The sequence below is a fragment of the Orcinus orca genome, chromosome 13, assembly GCF_937001465.1.
Source record: "Orcinus orca chromosome 13, mOrcOrc1.1, whole genome shotgun sequence".
Lineage (NCBI taxonomy): Eukaryota > Metazoa > Chordata > Mammalia > Artiodactyla > Delphinidae > Orcinus > Orcinus orca.
Window position 1 is genome coordinate 34,511,087 of NC_064571.1, and position 15,533 is coordinate 34,526,619.

General features: G+C 42.7%; 1 long non-coding RNA gene across 1 annotated transcript in view; it reads left to right on the forward strand.

Moving 5' to 3' along the window:
• Positions 1-15,533, forward strand: part of LOC125960915 (uncharacterized) — a 113,659-nt gene that overhangs the window by 18,786 nt on the left and 79,340 nt on the right. Inside the window, exons 2-3 of the long non-coding RNA XR_007471102.1 lie at positions 2,345-2,497; positions 5,105-5,157. This is a non-coding gene — a long non-coding RNA (uncharacterized LOC125960915). The remainder of the gene's footprint in view (positions 1-2,344; positions 2,498-5,104; positions 5,158-15,533) is intronic.

The window sequence follows — 15,533 nt, forward strand, 5'->3', positions numbered from 1 at the left end:
AGGGCAGGGGCATAGGAATTAGCAAATTACACAGTCAATAGTGCCTGCATAAAGCTTTGAAACCTCCTGAAGGAAGGCACCACACAGAATAAAACCTCTGTCCCACATCTGCCTGGCTTCTTTCCCAAGGTGAGAGCACACCTCACCTGGTGCTTGGGTCACTGCTGACTCTGCCTCCCAGACCTCCCCTGCCTTCCCCATCCTCAGTCCCAGCTTGTGATTGGTCCTGCCTCGCTAGAGTCTTACCCTTCATATAAATAACTCCTGATTTTTTTAAAAAAAATTAAATCTTAGAGCCACATTAATGATTGAAGGAAATCTGTTAAGTACCCTTACCAACTGAAACCACAGAAAGATGGAGCTGGAGGAATCTTCTGAGTGCCTAATCCTGGGATCTCACACTTTAATTAAAGCCTTTTCCTCTGACGTGTGCCAATATGCCTGTTGCAGCAACTTGAGGAACATGTACAGACTCCAAGTAAAAATGGAGTCATCTCCCTCTGACCCACTCGACCATGAACCTTCATCAGATGTTATTTTCTGCATAAGCCACACCCATAGCTGCGTGCCTTTGTTCGTGTTGTTCCTCCTGCCTGGAGGGCCTTCCTTCCACTTTGTCTGGCTGGGTTGCATTGAGTTGATCTCTGTATCACAAGTTTCTATCAGAACGTTTAGTATATCACAGGTGTCCAAGTGAGAGAAAAATTTAGTGAATGTTTGATTGAATGGAAGACTTTGTGATCTTTGCCATGGGAAATCATGGATCATAAAAACACTAAATAATACTCAGTAAAATCAAACAATTCATTTTTAGGCATTGGAAGAGAAATAGCATTTAGGAAGGCAGGAGAGAAGAAATTACAGGTGGGGGTAACCATGGGATCAAAGGCATAGAAATGAAGAGGAGCATGAGTTTTGGATAAAGAGGAGATATGACTAATTAGATTGGAAGATTTATTGAAAGAAATGATAGGAAATAATATTTGGAGGGCTCATATCACGGAATTGAATCCCTTGAGAATTTCTGAAAGAGATGAAATAGGTAATGGGTAACCATTGAAAGTTCTTAAGCAGGAAATAACCTGAGGTTCAGCAGGTAGAGAGGGGAGTTAGTGGCAGCTACATTGGTGGAGAGTAGAGCTTGGCGTAAAATGGACCACTGTGAATCAGTGGGAATGGGGCAGTGGGCATGGGGATGGTTCGTCCTGGAGGAATTTTAAAGGAAGAAATGCCAGACTTGGTTATGGATGAGTGCAGGAGAGCTAAGATTCTTTTTATTGACTTGGCACTAAGAGCATCTAAAAGTTGGAGGAAGTATGTTATAAATAAATATACTCAGCCATAACATGGTCATGGTTATGGTCAACTGTCAAGACCAAACTTGTGAGGGGAGACAGGTTTTGAATGATAGATGATTCTGGAGCCCTGGCCAGGCACATCTTAGCAGTTCGGACACAAACCTTTTCTTCGATGCAGAAAATGTTAGAAGTTTTTCTGCTGATTCTGGATTAAAAATGCTGCAAAATTTCCCTACCAAATTATGTATCTATCAACAGTGCGTACTTTCTCATACCTTCTCCAATCCTGCATATTATCAAACATTTTAATTTTTCTGTCAGTGATGGGTAGAAAATGGAATCTTATTTTAATCTCATTTGCATTTCATTAACGAGTGATCTTGAACACCATTTATGTATAAATTAGCCATTCATATTTCTTTTTATATATACACCTGTTAATGACAAAATTAGGTTTTGTTCATCCAAACTGAGTTTAGAAGACTAAATTTTCATAGATTGTAAAGCTTATATAGATTATCACACTCCCCAAGCTGCAGGTATTCTGGATGTTTAGAAATCTCCAAAATCTCCCCTTCTTAATCTTCAACCCTTTCTTTTTTTTTAATATTTAAGTCTAGAGTGCTAAATTAGGAAAGTAAAAGTACCAAAAATATATCCCGAGATTTTCAAATCTGTGTGTCTCTGAATCTGCACGGAAATAGAAACTAAGGAGGTGTTTGAATGCAGTTTCAGCCTTTCCTTTGGAGCATCTAAGATCGTGCCCAGATTGAGGTAAAGGAGGAATATTGAGAGATCAGATCTCTGGCAGATTTTTCCCTCCTGGTCCTCATACTCTGATCCCCTTAATGGAACTTGACAACCCCAACTGACCATTATGGCTGTTATGGGCTGAATTGTATCCCCTCAAATTCACGTGTTGAAGCCCTAAGTCCCCATACCGCAGAATGTGACTGTATTTGGAGATGGGACTTTTAAAGATGTAATTAAGGAAAACTGAGGCCATATGGGTAGGTCCTAGTTCAATATAATTGGTGTCCTTATAGGAAGAGATTAGGAGATAGACATGCAAAGAGGAAAGACCATGTGAGGACAGAGGGAGAAGGCGGCCATCTGCAAGACAATGAGAGAGGCCTCAGAAGAAACCACCCCTGCACACACCTTGATCTGGGACTTCCAGCCTCCAGAACTGTGAGAAAGTAAATTTCTATCGTTTAAGCCATCCAGTCTGTGGTATTCAATACTTTGTTATGGCAGGCCTAGGAAACGAATACAGTGCCTTACGGAAAGTACCATAACCTTCACCAACTGGCTTGGAAATCAAATTCTAACATAGGAAACCATGGACTAAAAAACACGTGCCCTGAGCTATGTGGTCTCACCCTACTCATCTCATGTCCAGCACCTCATGAATGAAGAGAAGGCCCAATTCCAAGCCATACATTTTGGGTTTATAATTTCCCCAATTTTAGAGAATGTAAAAGCCTTAGAGTTCATAGTCATAGTTAGGCATTCCTGGGCACACACCCATCTAAATGGGTTTCCTGCATTGGGCCACCAGGATTTAGATCTCATGTCTGGAACATGCCCTTGGATGAGAGATGTGATGGGCATAGAGCAGTCTAGTGGAAAGAGCACTAGAATGGGAGTCAGAGACCCAGGCCTTAGTCTTGAACCTGCCACAATGACTCAGGGAACGAAATTTACCTGTTTGGACTTAGAATACTTATGTGGGCCTCATAAGTGGTTTTCAGACCAGGGTTCCATGGAAGGGTTTTAGTAGCTCTGCAAACTTTTCGTTTGAACTTCCCCTGTAGAATACATTTTAACTGTTTTAAAACACTGCAGTAAAATAACACACATTCAGATGTGTTTTATTTCACATTTTAATTTATCTAAGAACATCAGCATATAAAAATACGCTGCTAGGTTAACTTATCTGGAATGAACATCAGAATAAAACCTTGCCTGTGGATGTACATATTTGGTGAGGGATGTTGATATTCTGCACTGGTCTGTCTGTTTGTCTCTCTTAAATTCTGACATGACCGCTGCATGTCTCCACTGACATAAAATTGCACAAGTGCATTCATGACCACAGTACATTTGCACCTGCTCTGTTAAGGGCCAGCTCAAGCTTATTTGCATTGGTTCTCCCCATGGCTTAAGCCTTGTTTGTGCACTCACCACTGACTCTCTCGCATCTTGAAGACATCACATTAGAACTACAATGAATGCTTCCTTTCTGACTTTACCATTAGAAACTCAAGAATTTATTAGGTGTTACTAACAATTCAACTTTGAAACAGATATTTCTTACTACTTTTCCTGTAAGCTTCTGGATGAATTTAGTTGAGCAGAAACCCAAGCTGTAAGGCAAGTTGATTTAAAACAAAACAGTACAAAACCTATTACCACTTGCAACTACTTAGCCAGATGAATCAGTATTCTCTAAGTGTTGTGCAACTGAACCAAAATAAAATAAAAATCAGATGCTAAGGACAATATGATTGTGGTTATTCTAAATTTTTACATTCATCAAATCAATCATCAGAGTTGTCAGAGATATACTTTACATTATATATATAAAAGGTGTATATACCATATATGTATACCATATTTGAACTCATGAAATAAATATATTCTAGTGAATTTCTGCTTTTGTCTTAAACGTTAATATTCCACACGAGATTAAATTTGTATCAAGAGTAACTTTCCTGCAAGGAAAACCACTAGATCAGATGACCTCCAAGATTCCCTGTAGTTCTAACACCCTGTAATCTTCCAAGGTGAACAAGGTATAGGTAGGAGTGAGCAGGATGCAGAGAGGGGTGAGTCAAGGCAGTGAAAGGTGGCTGGTCACCAGTCTCTGTGTTCAGCTTGGGGGCTTCATTCCACCTTCCATCCTTCTAAGGTATGGCATCTGGTTGAGATTTCAGACGTACAAATGGACAATCCTGGGAAAACCACGTGGTACATAAGAAGTTAACAAAGAATGCTACAAAGATTTTTAAAACTATTCTTTTCACAGGCCATAATTATTTTGAAACTTGCTAAAATTTCATGAAAATGTATTGTATTACCCTGGTCACCTCCTGTCTGAAACAAATCTCTTCTGGAGGCAGGATCTGATAGGATGTATTGGAGGAGTGGGACCCGGAGCTGGGGCTGGGGGTGGGTGGGTAAGCTCGGCAATGGGGAGTGATACAGCCCTCCTTTTGCTGGCAGAGGGGCTGTGCATAGTTAGAAACAGGGACCCTGGTTTGTTTCAGCTGCTACCTTTAGAAGTCTCTCTCACCAGAGCTTAGCATATTCCAAGGTCCTCCCCAAGTGTAGGGCACTGTGACCTGGCCATGACCACTGGCTCTGGAAGTGGACAGCCTCCACAGGCCCTGCAGAACATGCAGAGATAGAACAGAGGGGAGCTGGGTTGCACATTTGTCTGCACCTGCATTGTGAGAAGCAGGGGTTAGATTTTGAATGCTAGAGGGTGGTAGCTCCCAGGGGTTGCCTCAGGCCTACAATTACCCACTGGGTGACTGATCTCAGGACTGAATTTTTTTTGGCTGGAGGACTCATTGGATTGAGGTGATGCTCTCCCGATTCTGACCTTGGTTATTGTATTAATTAGGATAAACATTCACCTACATAAAATAGAGATCCTAAACAAAAGGGACTTACAAAAGACAGACTTTATTTTTCTTTTATATAATAGTCTGGAAGCAGGAGGTCCAGGGCTGTTGTAGAGCTCTGTTCTATAAGGTTGTCCAAAGACCTAACTCCTATTTGTTTTCCTCCATCTTTAGGGTGTTGCCCTTATATGAATGATCCCAAATGGCTCCCTACCTCCATGATCCAGGTAAGCAGGTGGAAGAAAGAGGGAAGAGGGTGATCATCATTTAAGACCGCAGCCTGGACATTAAATCACTTCCACTCACGTTCTCTGGTCCAGAATTTGGTTATATGGCCATGCATAGCTGCAAGGGAGGCTGGAAATACAGTCTCTCTTTTATGTCATGATAAAAATATTGGCTTCTATTGTTTTGAAAAATAATGGAAGAATGAATATTGGAGTACAACTAACTGTAAGGTGTTTAATGAACTATGAAATCATATGCTACTAGTTGGGGTTCAGCAAACATATTCCTGTTACAGGGGTAAATGGCTGAGCCTGAGCAGCATAGTGTCCAGAGGCGAAAGCCTGGCAGCCCCCGGTCTAATGGTTGGCACTTTGATACTCCCTTTATTAGTATTTATTTTTCTAAGATATGGGAAATTCCAGTTTCCACTGACCTCTGCATCTCCTTGAAAATAGCAGGTTGTAAAGGGCTGACCTGGAGTTCAAAGCACCCGAATGGATAATGTGTAGACCAGAGGATTTCAAACCATGTCCTGAGAGCCCCAGGATTCCTCAGAGTTCTGGGAGCTGCTGGAAAACAAGGATTCTGTAACCTAAACTCCATGCCCCACTAGGCAGTCCCACCATAGTGCCTTACTCTATGTATGTTTTTATCTCTTTGTTTATCTGTATAAGATTTGGGGCTAAAAAATATAGTTTTTACACTTCTGCTAGACCATCAGAATCAAAATGCTCATAATTCAGAAAGAAGAGATTAAATAATATGTTAAATACTGAGACTCTACTGGGTGATTTTCCTATATGATGGGTGGTGGCCTTGGCCATATAGTTTTCAAGGAAACAGTTTAATTTGAAAATACGAGGAAAATGCCAGAGTTGAAAAATTTAAACTGTCAATGGGATCCTATAGTTTGGAAGAAGCAATTACATAATGCTTTAAAATTCACAGAAACATTGCAGCATTTATTCCCTCCCTTGATCCTTCTTCATTTACAGATAAAGAAATAGAAGCACAGAGAGGTAAAGTGACCTTGTCCAAAGTGATACAGTTAAGAAGTGCTAGTAGCAGCTACTATATATAAAACAGATAACCAACAAGGACATACAGTATAGCACAGGGAACTCTACTCAATATTTTGTAATAACCTATAAGGGAAAAGAATCTGAAAAAGAATATATACACATATATCTGAATCACTGTGCCATACACCTGAAACTAACACAATATTGTGAATCAACTATATTTCAATAAAAAATACATATAAAATAAAATAAAAATAGATTTAAAAAAGAAGTGCTATAAACAGGATCAAACATAGGACTTTGGAATCTTCACTATACACATCCATTTCCCTATATTTTCTTACACCCATCACTAGGGTAAAAAGACCCATCCCTAAGCTACTGAGACCTGAGCCATTTCACCTTGGGAGCCTGGTTTCTGCAGGAGCAGCAAGCAGATAGTCTCACCAACTCGCCTCTGTGCTTGAGTCCTCTTATCTTTCCTCCCTCCTTTCCTTTTTCCTTCTCAGCTCCCATCAAAAGTCTATCATATATCAGATACTATCTCAGGTACTAGAGATATAGTAGTAACCAAGACCTACAAGATCTTCATGGAACTTATTTATTGATTGACATGGGATTAATTTCCAAAATATACAAATAGCTCATATAACTCAGTATCAAAAAAAGAGAAAACTCAGTCAAAAAATGGGCAGAAGACCTAAATAGATATTTCTCCAAAGAAGACATATAGATGGACAACAGGCACATGAAAAGATGCTTAATTAACATGGATAATTATTAGAGACATGAGATTCAAAACTATAATGAGGTATCACCTCACACCAGTCAGAATGGCCATCATCAAAAGGTCTATGAATAATAAATGCTGGAGAGGGTGTGGATAAAAATGAACCCTCCTACACTGTTGGTGGGAATGTAAATTGGTGCAGCCACTGTGCAGAACAGTATGGTGGTTCATTGAAAAACTAAAAATAGAGATATCATATGATCCAGCAATCCCACTCCTAGGCATATATCTGGAAAAGACGAAAACTCTAATTCGAAAAGATACATGCACCCCAGTGTTCATAGCAGCACTATTTACAAAAGCCAAGACATGGAAGCAACCTAAATGTCCATCAACAGATGAGTGGATAAAGAAGATGTGGTACATGTATACAATGGAATAATACTCAGCCATAAAAAAGAATGAAATAGTCCAATTTGCAACAACATGGATGAACCCAGAGATTTATCATACTAAGTGAAGTAAGTCAGACAGAGAAAGACAAATATCATATGATATCACTTGCATGTGGAATCTAAAAAAGTGATACAAATGAACTTATTTACAAAACAGAAATAAATAGACTAACAGACATAGAAAACAAACTTCTGGTTACCAAAGGGGAAGCAGGGAGGTATAAATTAGGAGTTTGGGATTAACAGATGTACCCTACTATATATAAAATAGGTAAATAACATGCTCCCACTGTATAGCACAGGGAATTCTATTCAATATCTTATAATAACCTATAATGGAAAATAATCTGAAATAGAATATATATATATATGAATCTATATATCTATATCTACATCTATATTTTTAAAAATATTTATTTATTTTTGGCTGCATCGGGTCTTAGTTGCCACATGTGGCAGCATTGTTGTGGCATCTGGGATCTTTCGTTGTGGCGCATGGGCTTCTTTCTAGTTGTGGCATGCGGGTTTTTTCTCTCTCTAGTTGTGGAGCAGGCTCCAGAGAGCATGGGCTCTCCGTTTGTGGCACTTGGGCTCTCTAGTTGAGGAGTGCGGGCTCTGTAGCTGTGGCACGCTCAGTAGTTGTGGGCTCAGTAGTCGTGGCTTAGTTGTCCTGTGGCATGTGGGATCTTAGTTCCCCAACCAGGAATCGAACCTGCATCCCCCTGCGTTGGAAGGCGGATTCTTTACCACTGGACCACCAGGGAAGTCTCTACGTCTATATATCTATATCTATCTATATCTGAATCATTTTGCTGTACACCTGAAACTAACACAACATTGTAAATCGACTATACTTCAAAAAAAACATTAAGAAATAGATTCTAGTGGGAGCTACGAAAAATGAAAACATAACTAAACACACGGAGTATTTTCACATAGTGATAATTGCTACAAAGAGAACTTAATCAGGCTAACAGGATGAGAAGGGCAGGGTGGGAGCAGAGAGTCTATGTTAGTTGGGTGGTCGGGCGGTTGAGTTACATATGAGTAGAGACCTGAATGAGGGGATGGGGTGAGCCATGCAGGTATCTTGAGAAAGAGCTCCCCAAGATGATGGGAGAGTAGATACATAATTAGTGTGCTCAGCACAGTCATGGGATTACAAGGTGACTAGTGGGGCTGGGGGTGTACGCAAGGGCTTTTTTAAGGATTATTTTGTTTTGTTTTATGATGCAGGAGAGAGAGAAGCTAGCTAATTTCCAGAAGCAAAATTTCTGAGTAGTCAAGAGGATGGATTCTGCATATAAGTGGGGAGGTTGGCCTCGGCCAGGAGGAGGGACAGGTCATCATTGGGACGGGAGGGAAGGTAGGGAAGATGAGAACAGATGTGGAAGGGGTGGTAGATTTGGTGGGAAAATGAATTATTTCTTTTCTGGTTGGCTCTGTTTTGTTAGTAAAACATCAGGTGAAGACAGTGAGGTGGGAATAAGGAGGGGAAGGGACTCACGTCCTCCAGGGTGGTAAGAACGTGAACTTACTAGCTAACATAGAAGGGCTACTGGGCAGTGCTGTGGGCCTGCTTGACATGTGCCATCTTCATCTTAGGTGAGACTGATCAATGTGACTGTGTAATTTTTCCAGCTATGCCTGGATGCCAGGGAGATGTAAGCAGAAAGGTGAACTTAACCATGTGCTGGGCATTGTCCATTTGGCTGTTTGGACCCATTCTCCATCCTTTTTCATTTGGCTTGGTGTTCTGGGAGGCTGCTGTTCAGGAAGAACTCACTGGATTCCTTGGTCTCCGGATTGGGTTTGGCCAATGGCAGCAGGCACAAAATGAGACTGGCTGGCAGGAGGCAGTGAGGTGCTTGTGTTACTTCTCTACTCTCTCCCCAGTGGCCCGTGGTAGGCCTGGCTACATCCCTCTATGAAGGCCCCAGCTCCTCTGGGGCAGCCCTCTCATGGCTGGGGTTCTTTTTAGGTCCTGGAAATCACTCCCTCTTCTTATTCTTTCAAGGGTAGGGTTGGTAACTACTTCCCACTGATGTTAGATTTGTCATGCTTCCTCACTCTTTATTGTTTTCCCTTTATCTGCCTACATCTTTAGAAACAATACCTTTACTAAACTCTCTTCATACGCTCCCTCTTTTATTACTTTCTTGGTAAGTCCCTGACTGATGCAAACCTGGTTTGCAGTGTGGTCAGGCAGGCTTCACAGAGGAGAAAGAGCAGGGTATTCGTGAGTATGAGCAAGAGAGAGATGATGGGCTTCCCTGGTGACGCAGTGGTTGAGAGTCCGCCTGCCGATGCAGGGGACACGGGTTCGTGCCCCGGTCCGGGAAGATCCCACATGCCGCGGAGCGGCTGGGCCCGTGAGCCATAGCTGCTGAGCCTGCGCGTCCAGAGCCTGTGCTCCGCAACGGGAGAGGCCACAACAGTGAGAGGGCTGCGTACAGCAAAAAAAAAAAAAAAAAAGAGAGAGAGATGATGATGGAAAAAGGACTCTAAGCTGAGGAAAGAGAGAAATGTGGGCATAAGCAGGGTGGATAGACTGCAAAGATGGTGGAGTCTGTTGTTGGGAAGTCCCAATGGGGTCCAAGGATTTTGGAGGTGGCATAAGGGAGCTGAAAATTGGGGACCAGTCTCAGAGAGTAGAGTGAGTGCTTAAAATAGAAAATTTGTAATTGATGCAGTTATTGATAATAACAATAGCCGTGTCATTGGTTCTCAGCCCTGGCTCTATATCAACATTGCCAGGGGAGCTAGTAAAAATACTAATGACTGGCTTCCCCTCCAGAGATTCTGACTACAGTTGTGGGACCTAGGAATTGTCATTTTAAAAAATTGTCTCGAATAATTCAGATGTGTGGCAGTGTTGAGAATCACCAGTTCAGGGTGTGAGCGCGGGAGTGGTTGGCTGGGGTGGAAAGAGGAAAATTGTCCTTAGCAACCAGAGGTCAAGGGACCAAGAGGCCAGAGTCTTAGAAGAATCACCTACATCAAAGTCACTATAGAACGGTTGCAGAGTCTGTGGTGGGAGGAACTGAGTGAGTCAGAGCGGAAGCCTGGAAGGTTGATAGAGCTTGGAAGAGCTTGGGTATTTTACTTCCTCTGGGCCACATCTCTGGGCCTATTCTCTCCCCTTAGCACAGGGTCACTGTCCAGGGGCTAGGCTGTCTCTCCGTCAACTTCTCTTTGGTTTACCCTCCTCTCCCGACATGTCTCTGTCTTTGGTTTTCATTATTTGTTTTTAGGGTTACCTGTCTCCACTGCTGGGGTTTGGGGAACCAGATAACTCAGGACCTCTGCTCTTACCCAGATCTCCTTTACTTAAGAGCTGACTCTATCCTTCAACCATTCCAAACTTTAACCTTCTTCTTCTAATCATAAAAAAAAAAAAAAAATTCCTTTCCTCTGCCCCACTTTCTCAGGGCTCTTTAGGGGGTTGATAAATCCTAAAGCATCATTACTTTGTCTCATCACTTTCTTGATAAGTCCTTGACTGCTGCAAACCTGGTTTGGGGTGTGGTCAGGCAAGCTTCACAACTAACAAACTTGTGTGTGTATTGATGGAAGGCTTCGCATATTGTACTATACAAGGTAAGACAGCCAGGTACACAGAATCATTCAATCCTCTCCACATCCAGGTCACTGCATGTAATACTGCCCTGCTGGTAGAGAGAACAGGCCATTTTAGCTGGAAGTTTCATCCTCTTTTATTTTCTATATGCATGCCATCGTGGGGCTATTTAAATCAAATTCTTCTCTATAGCTGAGCGCAAAACCTGCACGATTTCTGGTTTTGCTCTTTCCAAAGATAATTTCTGCTGTCTAATGAGATCTGAGAATGAAGTCGGGCACGATCAGGAGAAAGGTCACAGTGTGTGCTCAAAGGTATATTAACTAATGTTGGAGCTGACATTGATCTCCTTCCAAGAGGACAAAATTAAGCAGCAAATAGTAAATACATTCAATGGCACTTTATTGCAAGGAGGACCATTTACAGTGAAATAAGAATATGAGAATGGTTTCAAAGAGAAAATGGGAACGCGTACAAATAGAACACATCTTACCGGCTAGAGGGGGAATGTGATTCCAGTCAAGGTTAATGGGGAAATGGTTAATGAAGGATACAGATTCCAAAACTGCGTGATGCCATATTGTATCTTGCAGAGGTAATTAAGACTAGAGACTCTGGGTAAATGGACACATTACACACAGCCGACAACTTGACATTCTGCACACCATACAGAGAGGCTGCTCCGGATGCTTTATGACCTGCCCTGATACTGACAGGGAGACGTCTGAGGTCACGTTCTCCATCCCTTTTCCTCATGGAGTTGGTGTGGTATTGCAGGAAGAGCACCAGGCAGGGAGAAAGGAGAAGGGGTTACAGCCCAGGCTCAGTTACTAGGAGGTGATGTGTGACCTTGGGCAAGTTACTCTCTGCTTCTCCTCGGTTTAATTTCCTCATCTGTAAAATGAAGGGGTTGAATTGGGACCATTTTTTCTGAACTGGATATTTCTTTTCTGGTTTGAATTCTGAGATTACCTGCACTTCTTTGCCCTACTACCGTTATCACTTATCTACCCTGTAATCGTGTAAATGTGGGTATATCTGGGTGGGAGTTTGCAGGTATAAATACAGAAGGGGGTGAACATTTACCTACCTTTGCCTGTTTGTGGCACATATGTGTACTTAGGAGGCAATTGTGTGGTAACTTTGAAATGACACAACCATAGAGATGTCTGCTCAAGGAAGTTTCTATTTCTACTAGCAATGCTCAGCGTTTTCAATCCTTCTCCCATTTTTTCCCCAAAGGGTAAACTAGTAGGAGTGAGGTTACCTATTGAATTAAAACACCTGGGATTAAGGTGAACTTCGGTAAAAGCTCCTTTAGCACATTGGCTGCAGGATTATCTGTCCCTAAAAGCACCTTCTTTTGTGTCATTCTCTTGCTCTGAACACCCCAGGCGGAAGAATAAGGCTAAGGATCTTGTAGCGGCAGGTGAGGGATGGAATGGGGATCACATTCCATCCTGTACGTTTAGCCGTCTCCTTTGGCTGTCTGGAATCTTCCCCGTTCATCTATGGGAGAAGAGGGGCTTAAAAGTAGGGCACTTGCACACACGGATTTTTCACTCCAGTACTCATCTTATTGACAGGCATTGCTTCAGCTGAACCATTTTCGCTCTGTGTTCAGGCCTGTTTGTAGGTGGCATCCCGAGGGCAGATTCCATTCTTATCCCAGCCTCAGAATTCATTGCTGCTTTTTAAAATTCCCAGGTGCACCTTGTTTATTTCTCCCTTCTCACCTGCCTCGAAGCCCCCCTTACCTGTCCTTATTCTTTCCTAGCCCCTCAGAAAAGAAAACAAAACAACAAAGCAAGCCCTTCTGGGGTGTCTGGTTATGGAAGTCATCCATGTTTCTGGTTGAGAATTCAAGAAAGACTTTCCTGTTGTTCTGAATGAAATAGCTTAAAAAGGCCTGCCAAACCCCAAATTGCTGGGTGAGAGGGGCCCAAGGAGTGACAGCTTTACGCATGAAGACTCCAGGACCCACCTCCCTTCACAGATGATGGGAAGGGAAATCTTGGAGGGCGGGCAGCCCCGGAACCAAGTTACCACAGGACATTGACGGCTGCGGAATTGCACCTATTGATTGCGGTGTAGAAGCCAATGTTTCATCAGCCTTTAATTGAGCTGATTCCTAAATAGAACAGGGTCAGCTTTGGCTGTGCCGCTGGGCCTAAGTAGTTGTGACCGAGCTCTGACTGACGCCTCTTCAACAGACCCTCATTTGGTAGATTTTTCACATTCCCTGGGTTCTAGAACTTTGGTCCTCAGCTGAGAGCATTCATCAGACTCCCCTGTGGGAGAGGTTAAAGGTACAGAAGGTGGCGCATCATTCTGGCCGACTCTGTTTCAGTGTCTGGAGAGGAGGCCAGGCAATGTTTAATAAACTCTTTTGTTAGGCACTTCTAATGAGCATACACGAATACCCAGAAACTTCTAGAGGGTTCCATTGCAAACTGAGAGATGAAGTTACCAAGTTAAGTGGACCAAGAGATGCTGGAATTGTGAAGTACTCCCGGCGCCTCTTTTTCCACAGGAGGGGATATGCAATGAGGGATGCGTTAGCACTCTGTGTCATTTTCAAGTGTTAAGGACATTGCTCCTTTTTTTTATTGCTGTGTTGCTTGCTTCATTTCAACGAACACCTGGACTTTCTTGGAGGAGCCCATCACGTAGTTACAGCTTCCCTCGGACTCCGTGAGAAGGGACACTCCCCAGCCATCATCTCAGATATGTTGGCGAATCCAGCATTCACTGAAAGAGTAAATTGGATTTCATTACACGATACTGTATAATGTGGAGTGACCTCCTCCCATTGTTATGTTGGGTGGATGCTTAGACAGTTCTGATTTTTATTTCCTGGTAATTGCTTCCTCATGGATTCAGCCCTTTTTTTTTTTTGGTCCCAAACAGATGCCTCCACCGATCCCTCGTAGCCATTCTCAGCCTCCCTCAAAGCCTGACTTGTTCCTTAATGAATCTGCCACACACTGAGCTGGGGCCAAGGCAAATCAAGAGGCCATTCCATCAAAATATCTGTGATGGGAAAGCCCGTTCCCATTCCGAACTTGTGTTTCGCTTGTGTCCCACCTGACCTGGAGGGCCTGCGAGGGGGGGATGGGAGAACATTTGAACCCTGGCTACTGTTAAAACATCCTCATCCCAGACACTCTATTTTGTTTACATTCCTGATCTGTTTTGCCTTTGAAGCTGCTTCTCATTGGTGGACTGGTGGGGCCCTATGGCTCCTATACATTTTAAAGCTACATTCCCCAGAGTTTGCCCCAGTGATGGAGACCTGCACTTTGTCTTTTAAGCAGATAAAAAGAGAGGTCAGTCAGAAGTAATTCCCCTACTCCTCGTATAAACAATTTAACTGCTGCAGCAACATACTTGCCTGGAATTACTCCCTCAGATTCAATTCCCTTTTCCTGCTCCACTTGTAAAAATGGTAAGTGTCCTCTATAAACTGTAGCTCACCAAGGTGCAGGGCTTGCTGTGCGGTTGTAGAATAAATGTTAATCTAATACAGGTTACTAGGTCAAATGCAATCACAGGCTTGTGGGAAAAAGCTTAATACTGTTCTGCTTCTTCTAACACAGTAAACCTGGATATTATATGATAGGTTAAACACCAGTGAACCATGGCAAGAATTTTCTTGAAAGTAGGATTTAGTACAAAGGAAACTACATTGAAATGGTGACCTAGGATTGACTTTGCTTTCCAAGAGAGCATGCTAAGACGCTGGAGTGCACGGTGAAAATGGACTCCTTAAAAATGTGATGTTCTAGAATTCATTGCTGAGGGAATGAGTGCCAGTTGGAACAGCTGTGACACAACCCAAGGTTTCAGATGTTGTCAACTATGACTTCAGTTCCTTCTCCTTCTCCAAAAATTCACGAGTGCAGACACACACACACACACACACACACAAGCTTTCCTTATGAAAAGTTAATGTAGCTTTGGATGGCCTGTTAGAATTTGGATCCCAACTAGAACATCAAGTAAACACAGTGTCAGGTCAGGCTGAGCATCTGTGGGCCAACTGCCTTGAGAAGATTCTGTGGAGATCGTCTTGGTGGTGGACGCCTTCCTATTTTACGTGGATGTTAGTGCATTAAGTGTTCCCAGCCTGTATTCGTGATTCAGTGCCAAAGCTGAGATTTACATATGCTAGCAGATGTATAATAAATACTTAAGTAAATGAACATCAGATTTCAGGGGAGCTGAAGAGTCTGGTTTGCAGGACCACTTAGGTTCTGTTTGGCATGGAAACGGGGACTGGGCCAGGATTAACTTTGCAAAGTCTTGTGGGGTCTACCAGGAGGGAGCTCTCAAGCTCTCATAATTAGCATTGTAATGGCCATGCACTGTCCTCCTGCTAGCTTTCTCCGGGAACCATATTCAACAGGCAATCATGCAAGGAAAAGTGCTCTGACACAGGCTAGAACCCACCTCTCCTCCTGAAAGCAGTTGAGAATGGGGCTGTGTGTCTCCTCTTGGCTATTAAAAAGTTCTTACCAGGCTCCAGGGATTTGGCTGACTTGTGAAAAATGCATTTGTGTATTTCCAGATGTGACATAGCTCTCGA